General features: G+C 42.8%; 1 pseudogene; it reads right to left on the bottom strand.

The window, feature by feature from the left end:
* Nucleotides 1–645: 645 nt before the first annotated feature.
* On the bottom strand, nucleotides 646–18,404 carry LOC109904000 (leukocyte elastase inhibitor-like; annotated as a pseudogene).
* Between the last annotated feature and the right edge of the window lie 2,050 nt (nucleotides 18,405–20,454).

Below are 20,454 nucleotides of genomic sequence, written 5' to 3' on the forward strand. Positions count from 1 at the left end.
CAGTGCTTAAACCGTTTCGATTCAAGTGCTTTGCCCATGGGGGGGCTTTGGCTTTGTGAGGGTGGAGACTTTGGTCCCGATTCAATCAAATCATCTTTAGCCGAAATCCCCATAGCTGATGTTTTGACAGTGTAAGAGGTGGGACTGTTTTAGAGCTGTCAAATCCACAAGCGGCTCCCAGCATTATACCTAAAGCAGACATGGCCATTGGTAGCACCGAGTCGCTTTAAGAGAAATCCCATACAGCTGAGCTAACAATTCTACAATGTGAAATTGTGTATACACCTTGATTAAGTTGATAGAAATCCTCATGATCACATTTTAATGATTTTCAATTTGAGCGTCATTATTTCTACGGGACGGGTGTGGCTTCGTGACAATGATCACAAGAGCAGCTCCTCACCGATTTGACAGCTCCAACACAGTTCCACTTCTTACACCGCCAAACCATCAGCTATGCAGGTTTTGGCTATCGCCGGTTAGTGCTTGATCTGATTGAATCTAGGCCTTCATCTTTGCCGGAACTCTCAACCTCTAACACGTATAGTCCCAGAAGTTCATCATGCAGCTGAACAAATTACACAATACTTTACTTCTGGGTTAACCGAGATTAACATATCTTCTTTTTTCCCCCAGGATGTAACGTCATACGAATTGGATGACGTTGCACACAATTGGGCAAAATCTTTGGGGACTGTTTATACAAAACCTGCAACAGAAGAGGCTGTTCTGACTACTGTTGTGGCGGATGAAGAACAGAAAGTGTGGTCGGCTTTGAAGGTACGTATATTATGCTTTCTTAACATTACTGATCGGGGACACAGCCTTGTGGCAGCCGCAGCCTCTGCGCTTTCCTCATTCACCTCTACAAAGGCCTTGTGCACCACCTCAGACAACTCCAGGTTGAGAAATTGCTCCTGAGCCCTTCAAAGGAGTCCATCATGCCCATGCTGACCAGAACGGCTTTCAGGTTGCAGGCCTTCTCCATCTTCAGTCTGGACAAGTGCATGTGTCCCAAGTGGGCCAGGTCCATGCAACAAAGTTATCATAACGTGAACTCCCTCACCAGCTCCTCCAGCCCAGTTTGTCCTCTATCTCTTCCGGGAGCGTGCTCAGATTGCTCCAGAATCTGTCAGTTGACCTCAGGGATTAAGGTCAAGCAGAACATGCTCTTCTGATACACAAATGTTCTCTCACCTTGAACTGAGCTTCTCTGCTGGATCTCTTCATGAACTGCTTTCCTCACTTGCCCTTGAAATAAATGACATTCACCAACAAGTTTTGGTTGTTGACAACTCCCTTTTGCAACCGGTCCTGGAGTTTTCCCTCTGTCTTTTTATCCACCCAGTTGTTAATGTTAACCCTAGGCGCCTCTGCATTGGACTCGAAGTCGACAGACTCTAACCTGGCACCGTAGTACTTCCTAGTTTCACAGAGAAAAGCTTTTGAAAAGGCTTTGCCAGGTTCAGTGCAAGGGGGTAGTGTGTACGGGGCCCAGACAGGAGTTTTCTGAACACCTCAGCTTTGTGGAGGGGCAGGGCCTCTAACATCCGTGTGGCAGTATTGCTCCTGGCCCCACTATTGGCCCCTGACCCCTCCAAACAGGCAGTTGGCCAGGCTCAAGTGTGTATGGGGTTTGTCTTTGTTCAGCTCAGACAGGAGTTTTTTTTAACCCATCGTGGATATCACCCTCAGCTTTGTGGAGGTGCAGCGCCTCTGACATCTGTGTAGCAATATTGCCCTTGGCCTCAAGGAATACTTTAGCCAAAGCAGAGGAGATTTGTATTTATTATGGATCCCCATTGCAGCTACTCTTCCTGGAGTCCAGCAAAATTAAGGCTGTTTATACAATTTAAAAACATTACAATACATTCACAGACTGTGTGACCTCAGGCCCCTACTCCACAACTACCACATATATACAGTACAAAATCCATGTGTACATGTGTGTATAGTGCGTATGTTATCGTGTGTATGCATGTGTCTGTGCCTATGTTTGTGTTGCTTCACAGTCCCCGCTGTTCCATAAAATGTTTTTTTTAATCTGTTTTTTAAATCTAATTTTACTGCTTGCATGAGTTACTTGATGTGGAATAGAGTTCCATGTAGTCATGGCTCTATGTACTACTGTGTGCCTTCCATAGTCTGTTCTGGACTTGGGGACTGTGAAGAGACCTCTTGTGGCTTGTCTTGTGGGGTATGCATGGGTGTCTGAGCTGTGTGCCAGTAGTTCAAACAGACAGCTCGGTGCATTCAACATGTCAATACCTCTCATAAATACAAGCAGTGATGAAGTCAATCTTTCCTCCACTTTGAGCCAGGAGAGATTGACATGCATACGATTAATATTAGCTCTCTGTGTACACCCAAGGGCCAGCTGCCTTGTTGACAGTGCTGTCAAGAAGGTTAAGCAGCACCTTATCATGGACAAACTTCTCTCCATCTTAGCTATTGTTGTATCAATGTTTTGACAGCTTATAAATCCAAGATACCTCCAAACAGTTTAGTCACCTCAATTTCCACATTTATTTATTACAAGATTTAGTTGAGGTTTAGGGTTTAGTGAAACCAAATACAATGCTATTAGTTTTAGAAATATTTAGGACTAATGTATTCCTTGCCACCCATTCTGAAACTAACTGCAACTCTTTGTTAAGTGTTGCAGTCATTTCAGTCGCTGTAGTAGCTGACATGTATAGTGTTGAGTCATCCGCATACATAGACTCTCTGGCTTTCCTCAAAGCCAGTGGCAATTCATTAGTAAAGATTGAAAAAAGTAGTGGGCCTAGACAGCTGCCTTGGGGAATTCCTGATTCTACCTGGATTATGTTGGAGAAGCTTCCGTTAAAGAACACCCTCTGTGTTTTGTTAGACAGGTAACTAACTCTTTATCCACAATATAGCAGGGGGTGTAACACAAGTTTAGCCAACAGCAGACTATGATCTATAATGTGAAAAGACGCACTGAAGTCTAACAAAACAGCCCCCACAATCTTTTGTCATCAATTTCTCTCATCCAATCATCAGTCATTTGTGTAAGTGCTGTGCTGTGCTTGTTGAATGTCTTTCTCTATAAGCATGCTGAACATTTGTTGTCATTTGCTTACTGTGAAATAGCATTGTATCTGGTCAAACACCATTTTCCCCCAAAGTTTACTGATGGTTGGTAACAGGCTGATTGGTCAAATCAAATCAAATGTATTTGTCACATACACATGGTTAGCAGATGTTAATGCGAGTGTAGCGAGATGCTTGTGCTTCTAGTTCCGACAATGCAGTAATAACCAACGAGTAATCTAACCTAACAATTCCAAAACTACGACCTTATACACACAAGTGTAAAGGGATAAAGAATATGTACATAAAGATATATGAATGAATGATGGTAAAGAACTGCATAGGCAAGATGCAGTAGATGGTATTGAGTACAGTATATACATATGAGATGAGTAATGTAGGGTATGTAAACAAAGTGGCATAGTTTAAAGTGGCTAGTGATACATGTATTACATAAAGATGCAGTAGATGATATGGGGTACAGTATATACCTATGAGTAATGTAGGGTATATAAACATTATATTAAGTAGCATTGTTTAAAGTGGTTGGATATTTAGGCAAGTAAAGGGGGCTTTACTATTCTTAGGAAGCAGAATGACTTTTGCTTCCGTCCAAGCCTGGGGGCACACACATTCTAGTGGACTTAAATAGGAAAATGTGGCAAATGGGACGCTATTAACCTCAATAATTTTCCATCCAAGTTGTCAGAAGGCGGTGGCTTATCATTGTTGATAGACCATTGTTTTCACCTCTTCCACACTAAGTTTACGGAATTTAAAATTACAATGCTTGTCTTTCATAATACTGGTCAGATATACTTGGATGTGTAGTGTCAGGATTTGTTGCTGGCATGTCATGCTTACGTTAGCTAGTCTTGCCAATGAAAAAAATCATGAAAGTAGTTGGCAATATCCGTTGGTTTTGTGATGAGTGAGCCATCTGATTCAATGAATGATGGAGCTGAGCTTGCCTTTTTTCCCAGAATTTCATTTAAGGTGCACCAAAGCTCTTTACTATCATTCTTTATTTCATATATCTTTGTTTTATAGTGTAGTTTCTTTTTCTTTTTATTCAGATGATTTCTCAATTTGCAATAAGTTTGACAATCGGCCAGACTTATTTGCCATTCCTTTTGCCTCATCCCTCGCAACCATACAATTTTTCAATTCCTCATCAATCCATGGGGATTTAAGTTTTTACAGTCATTTTCTTAATGGGTGCATGCTTATTAGCAACTGGAATAAGCAATTTCATAAATATGTCAAGTGCAGCATCTGGTTGCTCCTCATTACACACCACAGACCAACAAATATTCTTTACATCATCAACATATGAATCACTACAAAACGTATTGTATGACCACTTATACACTATATTAGGCCCAGCCTTTGGAACTTTGGTATTCCTAGATATGGCTACTATATTATGATCACTACATCCTATGGATTTGGATACTGATTTCAAGCAAATTTCTGCAGCATTAGTAAAGATGTGATCAATACATGTTGATGATTTCATTTCTGTGCTGTTTGTAACTACTCTGGTAGGTTGACTGATAATCTGAACCAAGTTTCAGGCACTGGTTACAGTTTGAAGCTTTTTCTTGAGTGGGCAGCTTGATGAAAGCCAGTCAATATTTAAATCACCCAGAAAATATACTTCTCTGTTGATATCACATACATTATCAAGCATTTCACAAATCTTATCCAGCTACTGACTGTTAGCACTTGGTGGTTTATAGCAGCTTCACCCCAGAATGGCCTTTAGGTGAGGCAGATTAACCTGTAGCCATATTACTTCAACAGTATTTAACATGAGATCCTCTTTAATCTTTAGAGGAATGTGGTTCTGAATATTAACAGAGGAGAGAAGATGTTTCCTTCGCTGTTCCTCTCGCTGATCTTCTTGAAGAGATTCAGGGAGGAGTTGTTGTTTGACAGAGAGATGCCATCGTAACTGTTGTGAGAGATGGGGAGGAACTGAACATGAACTGATGTGAGATTTCTAGAGCAGGATGTGGTCTCAAAGTTGAGGAGGAAATGCATTCAGGTCAAGTGTGCCAATCTTCTTTTTTTCCCGAAGCAAAGCCCACCACTGGTGTGCATGGCCAAAGAGCTCTATTTTCATGACATTGAACAAATGTAAACGCCTGGAGTTTGCTTAACAGCATTGGCACTTGGATTGGAACCAGTGCTATAGTCGGGTGACATGACAATAGACCTCTTTGGCCACACACACCAGTGGTGGGTTTCACGTTGAAATAAGGAAGCATACAGTAATAAGAAAAGAACCCCATACCTACTGCAAAAAAATGGCGGTGGATCTTTGATGTTATGGGTCCATTTTGGTTCCACTGGTCCTAGGACCCTTGTTAAGGTCAACGGCATCAACAACTATACCCAGTACCGGGACATTTTAACCCAAAACCTGGCTGCCTCTGTCAGGAGGCTGAATGTTGGCCTCAAGTGGATCTTCCAGCAAGACCATAGCCCCAAGCACACGTCAAAATCCACAATGAAATGGTTATTTGACCACAAAATGTTGCAATAGCCATCTCAGTCTCCGGACTGGAACCCTGTTGAAAACCTGTAGTTTGAATCGAAGGGGGCAGTCCATCAGAGCAGATGGAGGATATCAAGGATCTGGAAAGATTCTGTATGGAGAAAATGGTCTAAGATCCCTCTTAATGTATTCTCCAATCTTATAAAGCATTTTTAGAAAAAGGCTAAGTGTTGTTATTCTAGCAAGGGGATAAAATAATATCATTATTAAAAAAAAAAATTGCATACAACACAGCTCAGTATTTGTATTATTTATTTTATGTAGTCTTTTTTTGCTCATCTTTAGCGAGAGAGAGAGAGAGAGAGATTCAACCTAACCCGCCTGAGGGAGGCCTCACCATGACTGTCGTCATTATGTGGCTTTGTGTCCTCTGATTACCCTGCTTTGATTTGGAAGGAGGGCAGACTGGGTGGAACAACAATGCATGTTTACGGTGTAAAGACAGACAAATTGCTAACGTCATGTTTTTAATGTTATTTTATCCATTTTAGGCGTGTGAATCAAAGGATAACATGTATAACCACCCCCTCCTTCTTTTCAGCACCATATGCTTTTATCTTGACAACTAGGATCATAAGAGACATTGAACCATTAAAAGGCTGCTAATGTTTCTGTTGAGGAGACAGCCAGTGAGCGCTTCCCAAATTGCACCCTATTCGCTATATAGTGCACTACTTTTGACCAGGGCTCGGATCAAAACTGGTGCACTATGTAGGGGATAAGGTGCTATTTGGGACAGAGCCAGTGAAATGAAGGCATGTGAGATGGCCATGCTGAGGGATGAGCAGTGCTTTATACTCTGTGAACAGGGCCAGCAATTAGCCTGAATAATTACTCACTGAAGGGGAGACATGCTTCGCTCCACTGATCAGCAAAGTTCACGCAAAGTTATAATTAACAATAACTTGTTTACAAATGAACGCACACAAACATTTGTGTACTTAAGGGCGCACAGTGTAGTTCGCTCAGATGCATCTGAGTGAGGTTGAAAAACAACAATGTCAAATGGTGGAATTATGGGGGCTGGTGAGCCTTTGTCACAGTTATCTGTCTAGAGGGAGCCAGAGAATCATCCCACTGGGCACGAACATCTCGTTTTGATTTACATTTGGTTGAGTTGTCAACTAAGGTGAATTCAACGTGAAATCAACAAAACATTTCACCATGTCATTGGATTTAGGTTAAAAGTTGGGTGAAAAAAATACTAAATTCCCTTAGGTTTATGACTTGTTTTCAAATCCAATCAGTTTCCCACGTGGATTCCCACATCATCACAATGATGTTGAAACAACGTTGATTCAACCAGTTTTTTCCCAGTATTTCACTCAAATGTAATCATTTGAAACCTTTGCTTACATTTGTATACGATCATGTCTTTCTATTATATGTAGGAATACTTAGGAACAGATATCCAAAATTAAAATAACTTGGAGCTGATTTCCAGTTTTTTTTTGTCTTTTGTGTCCAACAATGACAATTCTGTAAAATGTAAATTGGGGAACACTGTTGTAGGCTATGTACCTTGGGCACACAATGATCTATTGTATATATGTCCAAGGTACATAGCCTGCGGTAGGGAAAGTACTTTTTCCCTTGAATTTTTCCATATCTTTATTCTAAAATTGCTTAAATAAATAAAATCCTCAACAATGTACATACAATACCCCATAATGACAAATCGAAAATATGTTTTTAGAAATGTTTGCAAATGTTTTAAAAATGTAAAACATAAATTCAGACCCTTTGCTATGAGATTAGAAATTGAGCTCAGTTGCATCCTGTTTCCATTGATCATCCTTGAGATGATTCTACAACTTGATTGGAGTCCACCTGTGGTCAATTCAATTGATTTGACATTATTTAGAAAGGCACACACCTGTCTATATAAGGTCCCACAGTTGACAGTGCATGTCAGAACAAAAACCAAGCCATGGGGTCGAAGGAATTGTCAGTAGAGCACAAAGACAGGACTGTGTCAAGGCACAGATCTGGAGAAGGGTACCAAAACATTTCTGCAGCATTGAAGGTCCCCAAGAACACAGTGGCCTCCATCATTCTTCAATGGAAAAATGTTTTAACCACCAAGACTCTTCCTAGAGCTGGCTGCTTGGCCAAACTGAGCAATCGGAGGGCCTTGGTCAGGGAGGGTCCTTGACCAAGAAGCTGATGGTCACTGACAGAACTCCAGAGTTCCTCTGTGGAGATGGGAGAACTTTTCAGAAGGACAACCATCTCTGCCAAAGAAGACTAAATGCTGTAATCGCTGCCAAAGCTTCTTCAAAAAGTACTGAGTAAAGGGTCTGAATACTTATGTAAATGTGATATTATTATTCAAAATGTCTAAAAACCTGTTTTTGCTTTGTCATTAATGGCGTATTGTGTGTAGATTGATGAGGGGAAAACAATTGAATCAATTTTAAAATAAGGCTGTAACTTAACAAAATGTGGAAAATGGTCAAGGGGTCAAAATTCTTTCCAAAGGCACTGTATACACTAACTGACTAATAGAGGGTGCTATGTTGAAGCCACCGTTCCTCCATCTTGGCACTCCCCCATCATTGTAGAAAATATTTAGGAAGATATTGAAATGCATTTATTAATGACTACGTTTGTTTTTGCCACATTCTATTAGACACTTTTAAATTATATATATATATATATATATATATGTGTGTGTGTGTGTGTGTGTGTGTGTGTGTGTGTATTTTTTATTTAACTAGGCAAGTCAGTTAAGAACAAATTCTTATTTACAATGACTGCTTAGGAACAGTGGGTTAACTGCCTTGTTCAGGAGTAGAACGACAGATTTTTACCTTGTCAGCACGGGAATTCGATCTAGCAACCTTTTGGTTACTGGCCCAATGCTCTAACCACTAGGCTACCTGCCAACCCGAATTATATAAACTCAGCAAAAAAGGAAATGTCCCTTTTTCAGGACCCTGTCTTTCAAAGATAATTCATAAAAATCCAAATAACTTCACAGATCTTCATTGTAAAGGGTTTAAATACTGTTTCCCATGCTTGTTCAATGACCCATAAATAATGAATGAACATGTACCTGTGGAACGGTTGTTAAGACACTTAACAGCTTACAGACAGTAGGCAATTAAGGTCACAGTTATGAAAAAATGAAGCATTTCTACTGACTGCTGAAAAACACCAAAAGAAAGATGCCCAGGGTCCCTGCTCATCTGTGTGAACGTGCCTTAGGCAAGCTGCAAGGAGGCATGATGACTGCAGATGTGGTCAGGGCAATAAATTGCAATGTCCGTACTGTGAGATCCCTAAGACAGCGCTTACAGGGAGACAGGATGGACAGCTGATCGTCCTCGCAGTGGCAGACCACGTGTAACAACATCTGCACAGATCGGTACATCAAAACATTCGAGTTGCGGGACAGGTACAGTATGGCAACAACAACTGCGCGAGTTACACCAGGAATGTACAATCCCTCCATCAGTGCACAGACTGCAATAGGCTGAGAGAGGCTGGCCAGAGGGCTTGTAGACCTGTTGTAAGGCAGGTCCTCACCAGACATCACTGGCAACAACGTCGCCTATGGGCACAAACCCACCATCGCTGGACCAGACAGGACTGGCAAAAACTGATGAGTCGCAGTTTTGTCTCACCAGGGGTGATGGTCGATTTCACGCTTATCGCCAAAGGAATGAGAGTAACACAGAGACATGTACTGTGGAGCGGGATCAATTTGAAGGTGGAGGGTCCGTCATGGTCTGGGGCGGTGTGTCACAGCATCATTGGACTAAGCTTGTTGTCATTGCAGGCAATCTCAACGCTGTGCGTTATACAGGGAAGACATCCTCCTCCCTCATGTGGTACCCTTCCTGCAGGCTCATCCTGACATGATGATCCTGCTCGTCCTGTGCGTGATTTCCTGCAAGACAGGAATGTCAGTGTTCTGCCATGGCCAGTGAAGAGCCCGGATCTCAATCCCATTGAGCACGTCTGGGACCTGTTGGATCGGAGGGTGAGGGCTAAGGCCATTCCCCCCCAGAAATGTCCGGGAACTTGCAGGTGCCTTGGTGGAAGAGTGGGGTAACATCTCCCTGCAAGAACTGGCAAATTTGGTGCAGTCCATGAGGAGGAGATGCACTGTAGTACTTAATGCAGCTGGTGGCCACACCAGATTCTGACTGTTACTTTTGATTTTGACCCCCTCTTTGTTCAGGGACACATTGTCACATTTCTGTTCGTCACATATATGTGGGACTTGTTCAGTTTATGTATCAGTTGTTGAATCTTGTTATGTTCATACAAATATTTATACGTTAAGTTTGCTGAAAAAAGTTGACAGTGAGAGGATGTTTCTTTGCTGAGTTTATACAGTGGGGCAAAAAGTATTTAGTCAGCCACCAATTGTGTTCTTTCAAGGTCCTGGAGTGGCCTAGCCAGTCTCCAGATCTCAACCCCATAGAAAATCTTTGGAGGGAGTTGAAAGTCCTTGTTGCCCAGCAACAGCCCCAAAATATCGCTGCTCTAGAAGAGATCTGCATGGAGGAATGGGCCAAAATACCAGCAACAGTGTGTGAAAACCTTGTGAAGACTTACAGAAAACATTTGACCTCTGTCATTGCCAACAAAGGGTATATAACGAAGTATTGAGATAAACTTTTGTTACTTTTGTTATTGTTAATACTTATTTTCCACCATAATTTGCAAATAAATTAATAAAAAATCCTACAATGTGATTTTCAGGATGTTTTCCCCTCATTTTGTCTGTCATAGTTGAAGTGTACCTATGATGAAAATTACAGGCCTCTCTCATCTTTTTAAGTGGGAGAACTTGCACAATTGGTGGCTGACTAAATACTTTTTTGCCCCACTGTATAAATGCTTGGTTACACAGTTTATTCAGATAAGTCCCCAGTATCAACATTTCCAAGCAAACAAAAACAGGGAGAAGGGAGAATCTGTAGACATGCTGAGATAAAAGAAAATACTCTTTGCCATAATTCAGCCCGCCTTCACAAGACCGTACTATATGCAAATATGTCCCCTTTTGTGTTTGACACCTCCAGCAGAGGAATTATATTTCTGAATGCATGATATTCAGTTTCAATGGCATATAGAATGTTCTATGGATGGCCTTCAACTGCAGTAATTTATGTCTGAGATGGTATGAACATGACTGGGTATTCAAACACATCTGTAGCCATTCTCTTTCAACACTTGATACATTTTGGAAATCAACTTTGGAGGTTTGTCAGACTGCCTTAAAATAACATCTGGCTTGTCCAGTGTTTACTGCACAGAGAGAATAAAGTGTTGCATCTGTGGAAAAATCACCTCACCTCTGTCACAAACTGGTCTTCCCTGGCTGCCTGACACTGCTGAAACCCCTGTCACCATCTAATCCTCCTAAAAATGAGGTATGACAAAGAATTACCTTGGTGTACATTTATTTATACATAATGTTATCCAATAATATAATCAATGGTTCAATAATCGTGATAACCGTGATAACCAGTTCCCAGACTGTAGCTTTACACTTAAACTGCTGTCCTGTAGTTACTGTAGGTCTACCCATCAATTCAAGATGGAACGTTGTGTCATTCACTGTTATTGTTAATATAGGCTTACTGCATAATTCACCTGAACTCCGTAGACTTCTCCCCTTGCAGTCTGACCCTGCTGGGAACATGATCACCCTCTGATCCTGCTAAGACATGATGAGTATAGTGTTGTGTACTGACTGCACTAGAGGGCTGCATCCGAACGGAATACCTACGGGACCTACGGGTCCCAACAGAGATCATTGTGGCACGGTCTGTATTTTTCATGCTGCGGGCGGGAGCGGGCTGTCTGTCAGGCGACTTTGGGATCAACATATTTTTGTTGTCCCACAGATTATTTGGAACGGTCCTCTTTCTGCTTTGTATGCATTAGCCTACATATTTTATTAAAAGCACATTTTTAGTTGCATTATTCACACACTCAGAATTCACTGCTTCAACTTAAGTAGCCTACCACTGCTCTCCTAGTTGGGCGTGAGAGTTCAAGAGCGCCTAGTGTGTGTGGTCTCATTGAAATAGAGTAGGCTGCCTACATGGGTGGAGAATCAAGGGGCAGATCATTTGAATAGGAAATTTACTTGAATACGATTAGACTGTAGTTTACTACAGTGTCTGTAAATACACATTCATAATGGAAAAACGTGGAGGGTGCTCAACCAACGTGAGTCGAAGTGCAATCAAAAAAATTGTATGATTTGAAAAGGAAAAGGCACAATGCGCACATTGTTTAGGCTACTATGGTGAGAAACCTTGTGCCTTTTTCATTTTCTATAAATATTGATTACCCATTTATTTGTCTCTGCCTGCAAATCGTCCTCCTATAAGGTAGACTATATCTTATAGGCCTATGCAAAACCTAGCAAGTGTTGCTGTCATCAGTCTTGCTGTTTCCAGTTCAGTAGCCGTACCTGCGAGATCAGGTGTGCGTGTGTTCTCAATTAAATAGTTGGCTATAGCCTATTCATGGGCAGGGAATAACGGAGCAGTTATCTTTCCACGGAAATGTTATTCCAAACTAGGCCTAGGACTGGGCCATAGTTTACTACATTGCCTAGAAATAGGCCTAAATATTGGTCACTCGTATTCAGTGGCGATTTTAGCATGTAAAACTTTGTGGGGTTCAACAAAAAAAAAGTGGGATGCATGCCAGCAAAGCCACAACACTAAACAATACATTAATTGCACTCAAACGGTGCCTACAAACTGTTAGGGCTTACATAAAGCTGTCCCAACAGCTATCTGACTGATAACTAGAGGTGCTAGTGCTGACCTGGCTGTGTTTTTGGTCCTAATGTAACGTTATAGTCTGCTATTATATTCAGGCTGTTATGTAGAGTACTAATTAATCATTCAGTAAGTGATGTGAGACGGTAATTCATTGCTCTGGTGCGCTCCAGCAGCACTACACCCTTGATTATACTCAGGTTTCCAATCTGATCACCAACCAGTTCCAAAGTGCCGTAATGAACATGATTCACATGGCCATATCTCAATAAATCATTGTTAAGCCTACATACAGCCCAATGATGCCCTAAAATATTTGAGGGTGTCACGTTCTGACCTTAGTTCTTTTGTTATGTCTGTGGTTTAGTATGGTCAGGGCGTGAGTTGGGTGGGCATAGAAAATGTTCCTTTTTCTATGATTTGGGATTTCTGTGTTTGGCCTTCTATGGATCTCAATCAGAGGCAGCTGTCTATTGTTGTCCCTTATTGAGAACCATACTTAGGTAGCCTGGTTTCACTTTTGAGTGGTGGGTGATTGTTTCCTGTGTCTGTACCACACGGGACTGTTTCGATTTTCGTTTGTTCATTCACGTTGTTATTTTGTATTTTTTGAGTGTTCAGTTTAATAAACTAAAATGGACACTTACCACGCTGCACATTGGTCCGACCTCTCTTACTCCTCGTCAAAAGAAGAGGAGAATCGTTACAGAGGGGGTCTGGAGAACACAATAAAATGGCCCAAGTATGCAATATACTGTATATGTATCCTTTAAATATTTGGTAGAAAAGTGGTGAAGAAGTGCCCAAAAATCTACCAAAATGACACATTTTTTACGTACTTTAATCTACATTTTGGAACCATGGACATGAAGCCATTTCCAATAGAACTCTACGTAAAGTGATAATGGCGTCGAAACCGGTGTTTGGAGGATATATTGGCATGGTTGTTGTTAGACCCGAGATGAAGTCGCGGGCTGGCAAACCGTGCCAATATATTCTCCAAACACCGGCTTGAGGGCATTATCACTTTTATACACTTGGTTACCAACATATTCAAATAATGATTTAAAAATGTTAATTAAAAACTTTATTTTGATTCATTTCCACAAGATATAGTCGTGACAAAAATATAGGGTTGCTACCCAAGCCGGTTGGTCATTCGTTTTGGTTGCCAGGGACGCGACCCAATACAGCTAACACAATCACTTCAAACTGAAGTTGGAAAGACAGCAAACTAGCTGTTTTACCTGTTTTCTATTGATAGTTCTTTGAATATATGCATAAAAACGATGTTGATTCATGATTGACTGGCTTAGAAAAGCTGCCTCTCGGTCTGTCTCATCTCAACTCCGGACACGTTCATTATTATGGGACAGCTAGATATCGAATTTTAATATTGAAACAATGTTGCAAATGTCGGAGAGACAGACAGCAAGGTTTATACAAATCTCTAAATGTTAGTATTTTTTTTTACCCCTTTTGTGATATCCAATTGTGATCTTGTCTCATCGCTGCAACTCAGGAGAGGGTTCAGGAGAGGTGAAGGTCGAGTCATGCGTCCTCCGAAACATGACCCACGAAACCAAGCTCCTTAACACCCGCCCGCTTTACCTGAAAGAAAGCCGCACCAATGTGTCGGAGGAAACATCGTCAGCCTGCAGGCGCCCGGCCACCACAAGGAGTCGCTAGAGCGCAATGAGCCAAGTAAAGCCCCCCCGGCCAAACCCTCCCCTAACCCGTGTGCCGCCCTATGGGACTCCCGGTCACGGCCGGTTGTGACGTAGCCTGGGATCGAACCCGGGTCTGTAGTGACGCCTCAAGCAGTGCCTTAGACCGCTGCACTACTCGGGAGAAATGTTAGTCTAAAAGAAATATGAGATAATGTTTAGATGCTTTTTATAGTGAAGATAAAATTTATAAATTGCCTGGCTGGGCTGATGAGACAGTGGATTACACAGTCAGATGGAACAGAGTAAATAGCAATTTAACATCATAGATTTAGCCGGTGGTAACTTGCTGGAATGCAGTTTTAAGCAATCAGCATTCAACCCACCCTTTGTATAACTTAATGTACGGGACGAGCTACTAAGCCTACATTAATTATTAAGCAAGCACTGTTTTGGTACATGTTATATATTCTAATCCACAGATATCACACACTCTTTTGAAATCATTAAGAGCATGCTGAAATTTTATCCTCAATCGAAGAATCAAAAATATTTTTATAAATCAGTGATTTGGACATCATTTTGGGCATATTTTTGGTCATATTTTCTAAAACGTCTTAAAAAACATACATGATCCATTTGATTGTATTTCCCACACTACATTGAACATTTTAAGTCATTATTAGGCTTAATATGCCACATACTAATTAATTTATGGCCAATTCAAATTACAGAAAAGGTGGACAGGTGTGTGTAATGATGGGGAGCAGGTGTGCTCTCTGACACGTGGCTCCAGCCGCAGGACGACGCAGGCCAGGGGGACAGCCCCGAGAGCCGGCAGAGATGGAAATCTCGGACGATGTTGGGGTCCAGGATGTTGGCTCCCGGGACCCAACAGCGCTCCTCTGGGCTGTACCCCTCCCAGTCCACCAGGTACTGGAACCAACCCCCACGACGTCGGGAGTCCAGAAGAGACCTGACGGAATAGATTATTAAGGTCTCTCCTGGACTCCCGACATTGTGGGGGTCGGCTCCTGTACCTGGTAGACTGGGAGGGGTGCGGCCTTGAGGAGTGCTGTTGGGTCCCGTCCGGACCGTCCCCGTCCCATCGATGTCCATGGGAGGTGGAGGGGTGTCACAGAGGACGACACCAGCCAGGGGACCAGGAACCACCAGTCTGAGTAGGGAAACATAAAGAGGGTGAGATCGGATAGTGGATATGTTACCTCATTGACCCTCTGGAGGACCTTGAAGGGCCCCACAAACCGGGGGTGGAGAGACAGATGTGATCACAAGGATGGAACACAGGAGCCTCACCAATATGTGTGAAATGCTTGATAATGTATGTGATATCAACAGAGAAGTGTATTTTCTGGGAGATTTCAATATTGACGGGCTATCATCAAGCTGCCCAAAAAAATTCTAACTGTAACCAATGCCTGCAACATGGATCAGGTTGTCAGTCAACCTACCATGGTAGTTACAAACAGCACAATAATTAAATCATCAACAAGTATTGATCACATTTTTACTAACGCTGCAGATATTTGCTTTAAAGCAGTATCCAAATCCATAGGATCTAATGATCACAATATAATCGCCATATCTAGGAATACCAAAGTTCCAAAGGCTAGGCCTAATATAGTGTATAAGAGGTCATACAATACGTTTTTTTGTGATTCATACGTTGATGATGTAAAGTATATTTTCTGCTCTGTGGTGTGTAATGAGGAGCAACCAGATGCTGCACTTGACGCATTTATGAAACTACTTATTCCAGTTACTAATAAGCACGCACCCATTAAGAACATGACTTTAAAACTTAAATCCCCTTGGATTGATGAGGAATTGAAAAATTGTATGGTTGAGATGGATGAGGCAAAAGGTATGGCAATTAAGTCTGATTGCCCAACTGATTGGCAAACGTACTGCAAATTAAGAAATCATGTGGCTAAACTAAATAAAATATAAACTACACTATGAAACAAAGATACATTATAAAAAGAATGATAGTAAAAAGCGTTGGGGCACCTTAAATTAAACTCTGGGGAAAAAAGCCAACTTGGCTCCATCATTCATTGAATCAGATGGCTCATTCATCACAAAACCAACTGATATTGCCAACTACTTTAATGACTTTTTCATTGGCAAGATAAGCAAACTCAGGGATGACATGCCAGCAACACTACACATACAAGTATATCTGACCAAATTATGAAAGACAAGATTTGTACTTTTGAATTCCGTAAAGTCAGTGTGGGAGAGGTGAGAGGAAGCTAAAGGAAGCTAAAGTCATTCCGTTATCCAAGAATAGTAAAGTCCCCTTTGCTGGCTCAAATAGCCGACCAATCAGCCTGTTACCAACCCTTAGTAAACTTCTGGGAAAAATCGTGTTTGACCAGATACAAATTGACAATAGAATTTCAGCATGCTTATAAGGAAGGACATTCAACAAGCACAGCACTTACACAAATGATTGATAATTGGCTGAGAGAAATTGATGATAAAATGATTGTGGGGGCTGTCTTGTTAGACGTCAGTGCAGCTTTTGACATTATTGATCATAGGCTGCTGCTGGAAAAACTTGTGTTATAGCTTTACACCCCCTGCTATATTGTGGATAAAGAGTTACTTGTCTAACATAACACAGAGGGTGTTCTTCAATGGAAGCCTATCAAATATAATCCAGTCAGAATCAGGAATTCCCCAGGGTAGCTGTTTAGGCCCCCTGCTTTTATTTTTTATTTTTACTAATGACATGACACTGACTTTAGTAAAGCCACAGTTTCTATGTATGTGGATGACTCAACACTCTACAAAGAGCTGCAGTTAGTTTCAGAGTGGGTGGCAAGGAATAAGTTAGCCCTAAATATTTCTAAAACTAAAAGCATTGTATTTGGAACAAAACACTGACTAAACACTAAACCTCAACTAAATCTTGTAATAAATCATGTGGAAATTGAGCAAGTTGAGATGACTAAACTTCTTGGAGTAACACTAGATTGTAAACTGTCATGGTCAAAACATATTGACGCAGTAGTAGCTAAGATGGCGAGAAGTCTGTCCATAATAAAGCGATGCTCTGTCTTCTTAATACTATTAACAAGGGAGGTCCTACAGGCCCTAGTTTTGTCGCACCTTGACTACTGTTCAGTCGTGTGGTCAGGTACCAGAAAAAGGACTCCGGAAAGTTGCAATTGGCTCAGAACAAGGCAGCACGGCTGGCCCTTGGATGTACACAGAACTAATAATGTCAATCGCTCCTGGCTCAAAGTGGAGGAGAGATTGACTTCATCACTGCTTGTATTTATGAGAGGCATTGACATGTTGAATGCACCGAGCTGTGTGCCAGTAGTTCAAACAGACAGCTCGGTGCATTCAACATGTCAATGACACCCATGCATACCCACAAGACATGCCACAAGAGGTCTCTTCACAGTCCCCAAGTCCAGAACAGACTATGGGAGTCACACAGTATAACATAGAGCCATGACTACATGGAACTCTATTTCACATCAAGTAACTGACGCAAGCAACAAAATTTGATTTAAAAAACAGATAAAAACACCTTATGGAACAGCGGGGACTGTGAAGCAGCACAAACATTGACACACACACACACATGGATTTAGTACCGTAGATATGTGGTAGGGGCCTGGGGGCCCACAGTGTTATGTGAAATCTGTGAATGTATTGTCATGTTGAAAAATTGTATAAACTGCCTTAATTTTCCTGGACCCCAGGAAGAGTAGCTTCCAGAGAGTTTCTAGCATCCACAGTGCACATGCCTTCCAACATCCAAGAGACAAACACGCACAAAATTCCACCATAAGCTTGTAGTTTAACGCATTAGCTTATCCACAAGGCATCACCAAGTTCTTGTAGTGCCCAGATATCATACTGAAGGCCGTTTTCTATTCATTCCCCTCCTGCGTGCGGATCAGATTGATCAGTTTAGTAAAGATAACTGGCCCCGCAGAGCTCCTCTATGGCCTTGGTTTCAAACCACCGACAATTGGTAGACGCGGCTGCGTGGAAGCGCAGAGTCTGCAAGCAGGTCGATGGTACTGTCCCAGGGGTGATGAAGAGGGAGACAGGGGGCTCGGGTCCTGGAGATCCTGGTAAGCCTCTGGGAGGTCGGGCTGGAGTGCTACCACAGGACTCTCAACTGATGTTGAACCACAGGGTAAGGGAAAGCAGGTCTTCCGACATCCTCGACCAGGAGATGGTGGGATCATGACATTGGGGCCACGGGAGGCCCAGGATGACTTTGTGTACTGGTGTGTTGATGATGAGGAAGGGAAGGCTTTCTTGGTGCTGGGGTCCCACGGTGAGGGTGAGTGGTGCTGTGATGTGCATGATTGTGCCGGATCCCAACGGTCAATTATCCAAGGCTTGGACAGGAAAAGGAGAGGAGAGCGGGTGCGAGGTGGTGTTCAGGGAGGAGGCGAGGGCCTCCTGGAGCTATAGCGACAACACATGAGAAACAGCCAGCCAGTAAAATGGAAACCAGGAAGGATTTGGTGGAAAGCAATGATGATGAAATACTCATGCCTACCCCAGGAGAAGGATGATCACGGGACCGCCCATCTCTCCCTGTGGACCGCGGGTTGGGAGGTACCGGACACCGCTGAAGCTGGTGCCCATTCTGGCCGCAATAGGAACATAGCCCCAGCTGTCTCCTGCGACGCCGCTCTGCCGCGGAGAGGTGTGTGGCCCCTACCTCCATGAGTTCAGGCTCTGCCTCAGGACGGCCAAAGGAGGAGGGCGAGGGGATGTCCAGACAGATGGCCATCGCAATGAGCACATCCAACGAAAGGTTGTCATCCTGACATGCCAACTCCATCTGGACCTCCTTGCTGAGTCCACTTTGGAATATGGTGCGGAGCGCCAGCTCATTCCATCCGCTGGAGGCTGCCATGGAAGGTGAGAGCATATTCCGCAGCAGTCTGGGCACCCTGCCGGAGTACAATTAGTCGCTCACCTTCCTCTCTGCCCTCCAATGGATGGTCGAAGAACGCCCTGAACAGAGCTATGAACTTCGTGGGAACCCAGCTCTTCCGCTCCTGTCTCCCAGACGGCTGTAGCCCACTCCAACGCCCACCCGGTCAGCAAGGGAAATGACCGCGACAATCTTGGACCTCAGTGGTAGGGGCTCCCATCTGATGGGTGAAATAGAGGGAGCACTGGAGTAGGAAGCCACAGTATTTGGATAGAGTCCCATCATACTAGCATCGCTGACTTGGACGGATTGCTGGGTAGGCTAGGATGACTCGTGGTAGGAGGCCCTCCACTAGTTGGAGGTGAATCCTCTCGGGTGGTGTCGAGGTGGTGGAGGACGAAGAGGACCTCATCAATAGCCGCACCCAGTTGCACCAGCTGATCATGGTGTTGGCAGGGTAGGTGTCCCTGTTCGTCGACCGCCTGGGAGATGTCCTTTTCTTCTGCTGCTTCCAGATGGTGTGACAGTATTCTGTAACGTATACGTTTGGAGTCTGGAAGCAGGTGCAGAAGGTGAGTTTAATGATAAGAAAGGCAGATAAACAGACCAGGAGACCGTGACCTGTCCATTCCAAATTAAATGTTGATTCCCCACACCCGCTTCTCATCTCCAGTGTTGGTTCTTACACTGCCTGACTACTGAGGGCTAAATAAAGGGAAAGTAATCAAGGTGATGATGAGGTTCAGGTTTGCGTAATGATGAAGCCAGGACCGGTGGTTAGTAGACCGAGCGCTGGAGAGGGTGTAGGCGTGACAGGATGGCAGCATTTTATTAAATTGACCACACTGGTTGACTGACAGGCAACCCTGTCCCTTCCCTTTGTATCATAAAATGTAACAATTATTTCACCTATCTGCTGGACTAACACAGATTCAACCACAAAGACCAGGAGGTTTTCCAATGCTGCGCTGAGGGCAGCTATTGTTAAAAGTCACCTTGTCCAAGAGAGATTTACAAGGTTATCGAAACATCACGCCAGGGTAAGCCTACACGAAGCAAAGCCCTTATGTGCGTTTCTAAAATCCCCCATGGGAAAAATGAATGGTGGAAAAATTATAGGAACCATTTCCCTGTTTGACTGCTAGGTTTTATGGATATTATTAATCATACTGTGGTACTCTGTAGTGTGTAGGCCAGTGACACAAAATCACAGTTTACTCAATTTTAAATTTAGGAAAAAGTTGAGGGGTGTGAATACTTTCTGAAGGCACTGCATGTCTTTTGCCACAATGTAACAAGCTGTATATATTGGAGCGCATGCAGCCTTCCCAAATGTAGGCAACTGGTAACTGTCAAAATAAAGGAAACACTTGAATAAATTAAGGATATAAATAATATGTCATGGTGTGGGGTGAATTTTCCTGGCATGGTTTAGGTCCACTTGCAGTATTTATGTCAAGGATCATT

This window comes from Oncorhynchus kisutch, linkage group LG2 (assembly GCF_002021735.2).
Source record: "Oncorhynchus kisutch isolate 150728-3 linkage group LG2, Okis_V2, whole genome shotgun sequence".
NCBI lineage: Eukaryota > Metazoa > Chordata > Actinopteri > Salmoniformes > Salmonidae > Oncorhynchus > Oncorhynchus kisutch.